The sequence below is a fragment of the Zingiber officinale genome, chromosome 10A (genome assembly GCF_018446385.1).
Source record: "Zingiber officinale cultivar Zhangliang chromosome 10A, Zo_v1.1, whole genome shotgun sequence".
In the NCBI taxonomy this organism is placed as follows: domain Eukaryota; kingdom Viridiplantae; phylum Streptophyta; class Magnoliopsida; order Zingiberales; family Zingiberaceae; genus Zingiber; species Zingiber officinale.
Window position 1 is genome coordinate 90748126 of NC_056004.1, and position 12420 is coordinate 90760545.

Sequence of the window (12420 nt, forward strand, 5' to 3'; positions counted from 1 at the left end):
CCCCAAGGATCAGATCCATTACCTTGATTGACCATATCGAGGCTATGATCCAGGGGGAGCCAATAGAAAGATCATCTTTACCAATTTACACTTGCTAGTTAAATCTAGGAGTTTCAAAAAGAAAAGTAAATATATATTTCTTTGAGCGATTCTGTCTAGGAAGGGGTGGATGATCCCATACCCAAGAAGGCCTAGAGCCTCGCCCTGACCTGAGAATCAATCATGAAAAGACATATTTAATTGACTAATTGGAAAACCTAAGTTTAACTCAAATGTAAATTAATCAATAGAAACAACCTAAATTATAGATAACCATCTCACAAAATGACTTAAGATTACCTGATTGATAATTTAGAATCGGGTGAGATGGATCTAGGTTCAAATAAGCACAAATTGTTCAAAATTTAAGCAAATTTAATTAAAATCAACTAAACCCAATCAAACTTAATTTCAAAATTATTTGAAAAATCTTTTAAAAAACATTAGAAAAATCTTTTAAAACTTAATTTCAAAATTATTTGAAAAATCTTTTAAAAAATATTTCAAAAATCTTTTAAAAATTAATTTCAAAATTATTTGAAAAATCTTTTAAAAAAATGTTTTAAAAATCTTTTAAAACTTAATTTCAAAATTATTTGAAAAATCTTTATAAAAATATTTTAAAAATCTTTTAAAATTTAATTTCAAATTTATTTGATAAATCTTTTCAAAAAACATTCTAAAAATCTTTTAAAAGTTAATTTCAAAATTATTAGAAAAATCTTTTAAAAATATGTTAAAAATCTTTTAAAACTTAATTTCAAAATTACTTGAAAATTCTTTTATCAAAAAATTTAAAAATTTTTAAAACTAAATTTCAAAATTATTTGAAAAATCTTTTACAAAAACATTTTAAAACTCTTTTAAAAGTTAACTTCAAAATTATTTGAAAAATCTTTTAAAAAACATTTTAAAAATCTTTTAAAACTTAATTTCAAAATTATTTGAAAAATATTTTAAAAAACATTTTAAAAACTTTTAACACAAAATTTTAAAATTAATTGAAAAATCTTTTTTTAAAAAAAATATTTTAAAATTTAATTTAAAAATTATTAGAAAAATCATTTAAAAAACATTTTAAAAATCTTTTAAAACTTAATTTCAAAATTATTTGAAAAATCTTTTAAAAAAAATTTTAAAAATCTTTTAAAAATTAATTTCAAAATTATTTTAAAAATATTTTTAAAAACATTTTAAAAATCTTTTAAAATTTAATTCCAAAATTATTAGAAAAATCTTTTAAAAAATATTTTACAAGTTATTTTCAAAATTATTTAAAAAATCTATTAAAAAATATTTTAAAAATTTTTTAAACTTCATTTCAAAATTAGTTGAAAAATCTTTGAAAAAACATTTTAAAAATATTTTAAACTTAATTTCAAAATTATTTGAAAAATCTTTTAAAGAAAACATTTTAAAAATCTTTTAAAACTTAATTTCAAAATTATTTGAAATTTTTTTAAAAACTTAATTTCAAAATTATTTGAAAAATATTTTAAAAATTTTAAAAATATTTTAAAATTTAATTTCATAATTATTTGAAAAATCTTTAAAAATCATTTTAAAAATCTTTTAATACTTAATTTCAAAATTATTGGAAAAATCATTTAAAAAACATTTTAAAAATCTTTTAAAAATTAATTTCAAAATTATTTCAAAAATATTTTAAAAAACATTTTAAAAATCTTTTAAAACTTAATTTCAAAATTATTTCAAAAATCTTTTGAAAAACATTTTAAAAATCTTTGTAACTTTTGTTTAAAATCATTTTGAAAATCTTTTAAAACTTAATTTTAAAATTATTTGAACAATCTTTTAAAAAAACATTTGAAAAATCTTTTAAAAGTTAATTTCAAAATTATTTGAAAAATCTTTTAAAAAAAATATTAAAAATCTTTTAAAAGTTAATTTCAAAATTATTTGAAAAATCTTTTAAAAAAAATATTAAAAATCTTTTAAAAGTTAATTTCAAAATTATTTGAAAAATCTTTTCAAAAACATTTTAAAAATCTTTTAAAACTTAATTTCAAAATTATTTGAAAAATATTTTTAAAAAAGAATTTAAAAATCTTTTAAAAGTTAATTTCAAAATTATTTGAAAATCTTTAAAAAAAATATTTTAAAAATCTTTTAAAACTTAATTTCAAAATTATTTGGAAAATGATTTAAAAAACATTTAAAAATATTTTAAAACGTCATTTGAAAATTATTTGAAAATTTAAAAAAAAAAAAATTTAAAAATCTTTTAAAACTAAATTGCAAAATTATTTGAAAAATCATTTAAAAAACAATTTAAAAATATTTGAAAATTTAATTTAAAAATATTTTTAAAAATCTTTTAAAAAACATTTTAAAAATCTTTTGAAACATAATTTCAAAATTATTTGAAAAATCTTTTAAAAAATACTTTAAAAATCTTTTAAAACTTACTTTCAAAATTATTTGAAAAATCTTTTTAAAAGGATTTTAAAAATCTTTCTAAACTTAATTTCAAAATTATTTGAAAAATCTTTTAAAAAACATTTAAAAAATCTTTTAAAACTTAATTTCAAAATTATTTGAAAAATCTTTTGAAAAAACATTTTAAAAATCTTTTAAAAGTAAATTTCAAAATTATTTGAAAAATCTTTGGAAAAACATTTTAAAACTTAATTTCAAAATTATTTGAAAAATATTTTAAAAAAAATTTTAAAATCTTTGAAAACTTAATTTCAAAATTATATGAAATATCTTTTAAAAAAACATTTTAAAAATCTTTTAAAAGTTAATTTAAAATTATTTGAAAAATCTTTTCAAAAAAATTTTTAAAAATATTTTAAACTTTAATTTCAAAATTATTTGAAAAATCTTTTAAAAAACATTTTAAAAATCTTATAAAACTTAATTTCAAAATTATTTGAAAATCTTTTAAAAAACATTTTAAAAATATTTTAAAACTTAATTTCAAAATTATTTGAAGAATCTTTTAAAAAACATTTTAAAAATCTTTTAAAACTTCATTTCAAAATTATTTGAATTTTTTTTAAAGACATTTTAAAAATATTTCAAAAGTTAATTTCAAAATTATTTGAAAAATCTTTTAAAAAATCTTTTAAAAATCTTTTAATACTTAATTTCAAAATTATTTGAAAAATATTTTTAAAATCATTTTAAAAATATTTTAAAAGTTAATTTCAAAATTATTTGAAAAATCTTTTTAAAAACATTTTAAAAATATTTTAAAAGTTAATGTCAAAATTATTTAAAAAATCTTTTAAAAAACATTTGAAAAATCTTTTAAAACTTAATTTCAAAATTATTTGAAATTTTTTTAAAAATTTTTTTAAAAAATATTTTAAAACTTAATTTCAAAATTATTTGAAAAATATTTTAAAAAACATTTTGAAAATATTTTAAAACTTAATTTCAAAATTATTTAAAAAATATTTTAAAAAAACATTTTAAAAATCTTTTGAAACTTAATTTCAAAATTATTTGAAAAATATTTTTAAAAACATTTAAAAATCTTTAAAAACTAAATTTCAAAATTATTTGAAAAATCTTTTAAAAAACATTTTAAAAATATTTTATAACTTAATTTTAAAATTATTTGAAAAATATTTTCAAAAAACATTTTAAAAATATTTTAAAAGTTATTTTCAAAATTATTTGAAAAATATTTTTAAAAACATGTTAAAAATATTTTAAAAATTAATTTCAAAATTACTTGAAAAATATTTTAAAAAGAAGTGTAAAAATCTTTTAAAACTTAATTTCAAAATTATTTGAAAAATCTTTTAAAAAAACATTTTAAAAATCTTTTATATGTTAATTTCAAAATTATTTGAAAAATCTTTTAAAAAAATATTTTAAATATCGTTTAAAATTTAATTTTAAAATTATTTGAAAAATCTTTTAAAAAACATTTTAAAAATATTTTAAAAGTTAATTTCAAAATTATTTGAAAAATCTTATAAAGCTTAATTTCCAAATTATTTGAAAAATCTTTAAAAAAAATATTTTAAAAATCTTTTAATACTTAATTTCAAAATTATTTGAAAAATCTTTTAAAGACATTTTAAAAATCTTTTAACACTTAATTTCTAAATTATTTGAAAAATCTTTTAAAAAACATTTTAAAAATATTTTAAAACTTAATTTCAAAATTATTTGGAAATATTTTAAAAAACATTTTGAAACTCTTTTAAAACTTAATTTCAAAATTATTTGAAAAATATTTTTAAAAATATTTTAAAAGTCTTTTAAAACTTAATTTCAAAAGTATTTGAAAAATCTTTTAAAAAACATTTTAAAAATCTTTTAAAACTTAGAATGAGTGAGATGGAAAATTAGGCAAAATATAAAAGACCTATTATATTTTATACATGCTTGGACTCTAGGACCCTAGGGATTCATGTTTGCATTAATTAAGGGGGAGTGAGCGGAGTCAAACTAATTATCAAGTAACTTTTGAAAATATTTTCAAATTTAATTAAATATCTTTTGAAAAACTTTTCAAATTTAACTCAGTATTAAATGGTCTTTCAAAACTATCTCTAATTTGGCTATATTTTTTTTTATTATCCCCTATCAAACTCCCTACTTTTCAAACTAAGAATTTAACTAAGTATTTAAAAAAAAATCCTTATTAAAATCGTTTTCTAATTTAAAAAGTTAACTAAATATTTCTTTCAAGAAGTTTTTTAAAAGTTAACTAAATATTTTTTCGAAAGCTTTTTAAATTTAATTAAGTATCTTTCGAACAACTTTAACTAAGTCTTCTTCAAAACTACTTCAAATTTGACTAAGTTTTCTTTGAAAAATCAAGTTAAAATACTTTTTATTTTGACTATGTTATCTATCCTTAAGTGAAGTATTTCTCAAGCTTAATCAAGTTTTCTTTAAACTAAAATTATGTTCCAAACTTAGCTATCTGGCAAAGTGTTTTTTCAACGCAATCATTTTAAAAACTAAAAATATAGCTAAGTTGATTTCTTTTCGAAAAATATGTGCTACACGTCAGGTGGAGTTTAAAATCGAATATTTGTTTTTCTCTTTTCCTAGTTTTCTTTTTGATTTATGTCAAAGGGGGAGAGAGAAAAGTTAAGTAAAGAGTAAACTTAAACATAATCAAAGGGGAAGCATAAAGTTTTCTATTTATGCTCATGTTTAAGTTTCTGTACTTACTGTCATAAGTTTTTTATTTATGCTCATGTTTAAGTTTCTGTACTTACTGTCATACTTTTTTACTTAACTTTGAACCATATTGTCATAATCAAAAAGGGAGAGATTTTTGGTGCGGGAAGCATCTGACGATCGAACCTATGTTTTGATTATGTCAAAGGGTTCAAAGTTAAGGTGTTTTGGTTTCTAATATGTTGAACAAGTTTGCAGAAAAGTCCTAAGTGTACTTAGGCAAAAGTCCTAGCTGCGGTTGGGCAGGTGGAAAACCCTAGGGGGTGGTAACCCTAGATCATAGGGGGTGGTAACCCTATATAGAAAGTCTTGGCGGGTCGAGTGCTTCAGGCAAAAGTCCTAGGGGGTGGTAACCCTAGGTGGAAAGTCCTGGTGTCGCGAACCAGGTGAAAGACTGGACGGGCCGAGGAGCGGGAGTCCAGTAGAAAGTCTGGAAGCTTCGAACGCTGAGCAAAAGTTCAGTCAATATGGAGGATCGCACTGACAACAAGTAAAGCTCCTGAGTGGAGTAGGTGAGGACGCGTTCCCCGTAGAGGGAATAGTAGGCGTCGGGTCGACCTAGGGTTTCCAGTAGGAAATCCGAAGTCAGACCCGGGCAGTCCAATGACTGTCGATATCATTTATCATATTTCTGTGCTAACTTTGTTTTGCAGGGTTTGTGTTTGGGACTAACACATTTTGCAGGAACAAAAGAGCACATTTGACCTCGGATGAACAGTGTCCGAGGTGCCTCCATGGGGCTTGGAGGCGCCTCGGGTGCTAGCCGAAGCTAGCTATCCAGAGAAGCTGGAGGCGCCTCGGAGGAAGCTGGAGGCGCCTTGGACCAGGCATTGGAGGTGCCTTGGAGCAGCTTGGAGCGCCTTCAATGGGATTAGGTGCGACAAGATCAGAGCTGATCCACGCGTGCGACTCGGCGGCCTGGAGGCGCCTTGGACAGGCTTGGAGGCGCCTCCATGACTGTTTATAAGGAGGGTTCGAGCAGCACTAAATTCAAGAATTCACAAGTAATCCTTCTGCGTTCAACTGCTAACAAGTTCATCACAAAGTACTGCAGCAACCTTCCGACGACCCGGAGCTCCGCTGTTTTAGAATATGTCGTTCGGTATAATTTACATTCTCGCACTCATTGTAAATCTTAATCTGTACTATTGTTTAGAGCTTATAGCTGTTGCCCACCGGAAGCGATCAACGATCGTGGGCCTTGGAGTAGGAGTCGCCACAGGCTCCGAACCAAGTAACTCCTCGTGTCCTCGTGTATTGTTTTTGTTCCCTTTTCTTTATTCCGCTGCTTAAACTCGTACAATTTATGAATTCGAAAATAGTGAAAGCCACGAGCGCTATTCACCCCCCCTCTAGCGCTTCTCGATCCAACAGAATAGAATCTGAGATTCGTTGGGTGTAGGGTAGTCACAATACAAAGTCCATGCTAACATTGAACTAAGGAGCTTCAAGAATAGATAAGAGTATGTATAAGCCTATATTGGTAAGAATATCCTTTGACCATTGGCATACAAAGAACTGGTCTACAAAGTGGGCCACATCACTAGTCAACTTGTGCCAATAAAAAATTAGAGATATGGCCAGTTTATTGTCACAATCGAAGTGTCCTTCATTATGAAACACTCTTATAATCTATCGCCTTAATGAGCAATCTAGACCGCACAATTGCATGCCACAAAAAAGATAACCATTTTGCAGAATAAAATCGTGGCAAAGACCATCTTGCACCTCTTGGAATATCCTTCCGAACAAAGGGTCCGCTATATACATATCTGCAAAAGCTTCAAAACTGACAACTTTGGTACTCATGGTGGTAAGTAATAAAGAGCGATGACTCAAGGCATTTGCTACACACTCCCTGCATGATGTCTCAATGTAAAGGTAAATTTCTGCAAATAAGCCACCCACTTGGTATGCCACCAACTTAGCTTGTGTTGACCATTGATGTACTTCAACGATGACTCAAGGCATCCGCTACACACTCCCCGCATGATGTTTCAACGTAAAGGTAAATTTCTACAAATAAGCCACCCACTTGGTATGCCACCAACTTAGCTTGTGTTGACCATTGATGTACTTCAATGCTCTATGATCAGTAAATAGGATGAACTCCTTCAGTACTAGGTAATGACACCAATACTTCAAAGATTGAACAATGGCATAGAACTCCAACTCGTAGGTAGAATATTTTTTTTAGATCTGGATAGTTTCTCACTGAAGTAGGTAATCAAATGCCTAGATTGGCTTAGAACCCCTCCTATCTGAATAACAGATGCATCACAATTGACCTCAAAGACTTTGTCAAAATCAGAAAGTATTAGAATTGGTGCTTCAATCTTCTTCTTCTTGACTAGTTGAAAACTAGCCTCTACTTCTTTAGACCACTTAAAATCTCATCCCTTGAGACACTCAGTATAAGGGAAATCAGAGTGCTAAAGTTTTTGATGAACTAGCAGTAGAAAGAAGCCAAGCCATGGAAATTTCTAACATCGTGCAAGGACCTTGGTTGTGGGCACTCCAAGATCTCATCTATCTTTGCTTGATCTACATGCACACCATCAATAGACACAATAAAGATAAGAAAAGTTATTGATGTAGTAAAAAAGAAGACTTCTACATGCTGATAAATAAGTACTTTGTCTTCATCTTTTCTAAAATAGCATGGAGGTGATCAATGTGGAATTGTTGATGTCGGATTGTAGATGAAAATGTCATCAAAGTAGACCACTACAAACTTTTACATGAAAGACCACTGAATCTAATGTATAAACCTCATGAAGGTGTTAGACACATTAGAAAATTCAAAAGGTATGACCATCTACTCATATAGCCCATGTTGCATCTTGAATGTGATTTTTCATTATCTCTGGGCCTTATCTAATATGGTGGAATCTACTTGTAAGGTTAATTTTTGAGAATACCTTTGACCCAAATAGCTAATCCTACATGTCATCCAAGAGAGGAATTGGGAATATGTACTTCACCGTGATCTTGTTGATGGTTCGATTGTCAGCACACATACTCCACGAACCATCTTTCTTAGGCACTAGTAGAGCTAGAACTACGCATGGACTCATGCTCTCATGGCCTTCTCTAGTAATTCCACCACCTATCGCTATAATTCTTCAGCCTCCTTGGGACTGAGGTGATATGATGGTTGGTTAGGCAAGTTCAACTCCAGAACAAGGTCAATTTGATACTAGATATCTCTATGGGTGGTAGCCAAGAAAGAAGATTCTCTGGCATCAGATCATTATAATTTACTAGTAGCTACTATACTTCGGCTGGTAACTCAGCATTGTAACTAGAGCTTCTGTAACACCCCGCCCCTTCCTGCTTAAGCTGACGGGGGTTACTTATCTTTTCTTCTTAAAACAGCGAAAGTTTTATCTATAGTATAATTTTTTTTTTCTTTAAAAATTTTTCTTTACTCTTCAATTCATCATCACTAGCTATCTATCATATGAGTCACATAACATGCTTAACATAAATTTAAATCATAATACTAAGGAGCATGATGAAATGTCATGGAGTCATAAAGAACGATGTGAGATCTCGGAAAATTTAAAATAAATAGGGTTATTTGAGAAATAGCCTTATAAAATTTTTCCGGAATTTTTAGAAATTTTCTGGGAATTTTTCGGAGCTCGTACGACGAGTTTTGAGGGGATTAATTTCGGGTACGGATAAAGCCTGGTTGGGATACCCGTTTAAGGGAGGAAATGTTTTTATTATATAATTCTTTTTCTTTTATTTCCTCCCCAAATCGCCATTTCCCCCAAACCACTGCCGATCCCGATCTCTCCTTCCCCGACGCCGAATTCCCCTCTGCTCGAAGCCAAGTTCTCCCTTCTTCTTCTAGCGCCGATCTCTCTTTCCATTCTCTGCCTTCTCTGCTCCGACGATTACCGACCATAGGCTGCAAGCTGCCATGGGAAGTCGCCGGAGCTCGACCGAAACCAGCAGAGTCTATATGTTTCGGAGGTTTCTGTGAGAGCGTCGACAGCACGGCGGCTAGGGCATCAACGGGAGGTTTGATTTGCATCGTCTCCCAATCAATCGATCTTCCCTTTCCCCTCCTTTGGTTTTCTTCGTCCTGATTCTCTCCGATCCTGTTCGATGGTTCTTGCCAAGCCTTAGTTCCGTTCCGGTGCTGTGGGATCGAGCTAGATCCACCGATCGCCGGTGTGGAGAGGCAGTTAGGGATTCGAAGGTAAGCGCCTGATTTCCTTCTTTTCTCTCTCTGGTTGTCGCTGATCTTGGAGGTTAGGGTTCTATTTCTGTGTTGATTCTTCTTGTCAGGGTTAGGGAAAAGTCTCGGATCATTGTATTATTGTTCTCCCCTGATCAAGCTTGGTCCTCCTCTACTTGCGACTGTGTGGGGGTCTCGGTTGAAGATGATGGGATCATTTGAGCTGTCGGCAGGGGCTAGGAGAGTTCTTGCTCGATTGGTGATCTCCACCGCTTGACCTCCTGCTTGATCCGATTGATAGCAGCAAGGTGAGGTTCTGTTCCATTTCTATAGTGTTGATTTCTTGATCGCCTGAGATGTTATCTTCATCCGATCAGTAGGAAGGATTTTAGCAGCGAGGTTGTGTTGCTGTGATATTAGAATTGTGGTCATTGAAGTGGTTTACAGCAGCATTTCTAGTTCCGGCAACTCTCCGACAGCAGCTACCTTTCTTGGCAGCACCATTTCTTTGTGTGGATCAACAGAACAGTGCTAGGAATTTAGGTAAGGTATTGGATTTTCGATCTTAGTTGTAGATCATAGTGTGATTAGATTTAATTTAAGTTTATGTTTCTAATCTAACTGGTGATTAGGGATTAGGTAATTAACCCTAATTGACCGTTAGATTTTATTTAGGAAGGATGCGATTGACTTGATTAGGGTTTTGCCCTAATTTGGTTTTATGGATTTTATTTAGCTATTCATTTGAATTTAGCTAAATAAAGTATATATATTGTTTGTTTGACACAGGACTCTGATTCGAGACGGGCGTCTCGACTTTAGATCGCTTGATTGTACCTTCTATTTGAGGTGGGTACCCTTTGACTTATCTTTTGATAGTGTCTTATGAGATGTGCAGTTTATATATACTTACTAGTGTTGGTAGTTGGTATTTTCCTGGGTTTAGTTTAGTTGATACCTGATACATGCTTCTACTATTATCTAATATACATTAGGCTGGTATACCTTTACTTCTTACCATGTGTATATATGTTCGTGGATATGGATATTTATAGTGCTTCACTATACTGGATTAGTTGTTATACATGCTGGATATGTGATGTTGGGTTTATGCTATTTATTATCATCGTTATATATGTGTTTGTCTGTTTGACATCTACACATATGGAGGATATGTTCAGGTATGACATATTGTAGCCGCATGCACCATATCGCATGATTGCATGCTGGGCGATTGACGACTCCATTATTGTTGAGCTCGTCGGCCGGCTACATTGACCTGCGCACCACGTGACCACTGCATGGGTAGTGGCACAGCACACAGGGTGTGTAGGTTGCCCGGTGGTGCTCCGCTGGAGGCTCCACTCATAGGTAGTGTGATAGGCAGCGTGGTAGCACACCGGGGTCCCTCCCCGTCATTGTGTACCGGGAGATGAGAGAATTACGCTCCCTCCTATAGTTGAGGTTGGAGGATAGGTGTACTCCGGTGCATCCCGTCCACTCGGTCACTCTTCAGGGGTAGTGACGGCAGAGTGCACGGTGTCACAGCCCTACCCACGCGGTCTCACCATTGTGTGTGAGATGCTGACTGGCGTCAGGGGTGACCATGTCATATTGCATCATATGCACAGATTGCATTTATTGTGAATGTTGCATATTGGATGGTGCACTTGGGTGACTGCATATGATTGACATGCATACAGGATACATGCGTATTTACTATGACTATCTTTATTTGTGTATGTCCACAGTCATTCGCCCGAGCCTCGCAGGTGAGTACAGTTTATTTCAGTTATGCACTTCTTATATTCTTGCAGTAGATTGTATTTCATGCTTATTGTTGGTTACTGCAGTTTATTTAGTTATGCATACCTATTATACTTAGGAGACTGTACTATATATGTATACTGTTAGGATGCTGTACCGTAGTATGGTTGTTGGTAGTTATATGTTGCTGTACATATCTATTGGATTACCTGCTGAGTTCTTTGGACTCACCCCGTTGTTACTATTTTTCAGGTTGAGGTCGTCGGGAGATATTCCAGTCGCTAGCCCCATTATCGCGAGGATTTTCTTTGTCGGATTATATTTTGCTTTTGCATCTTATATACTTGTATTGTGGGTTTGTATTGTGGACTTTATATCGAACACTTGGGTTACTACTTTTGGTTTTCCGCTGCGGATATATTTTCATTACTTCGTGGATTTTGTCTTTCCTCGTTGTAGTGGAGTAGGATGTTTACATATATCTTCGAGATTCTATATTGTCTTTTCTTATTAAACTGCATGGATTGATTATATGTTGAACTGTGTGGAATGTTGATATAAACTGCGTGGTTTGTTTCTTATTTGTATTGTATTGTTCCGGCCGTGTGTGGCCGAGGTATAGATATCTGTATTCTGGATTCATATTGTCACCCGTACAGGGGAGATGTTGCCGAAATTTCTTCGGACAGGGACTACCTGGGGTGTGACAAACGACATAAACATAATTCTTATTAACTAAAAGCAGGTCTTTCTTTTTAGCCGAGTCACTACTACACACGTCCTCCTTGCCCCCTCCTGCTGCTCCCTTAGTACATCCATTCTTTGCCCTTATCTGTGGTACAAGGAAAGTAAGCTGTGAGCACTCAAGGCTCAGTAAGATCCTTTCCTACTCACAAAAAGAAACGTATAGCATAAATAAAACTTCAAGGCATAAAGCATAAAGACAACTCATCATATCATATATAGAAGTATCATATCATAACATAATCATATGGTATCCTGGCATATCCTAATAAAGTCATAATGTGCATCCTAACATAACATAATCATGATCATAACATATTCTAACATAATCGTAAGGTTCATCCTAACATAACATAACATAATCATATGGTATCATGGCATATCCTAATAAAGTCATAATGTGCATCCTAACATAACATAATCATGATCATAACATATTCTAACATAACTGTAAGGTTCATCCTATCATAACATAACATAATCATAGGCATCATGGTGTATCG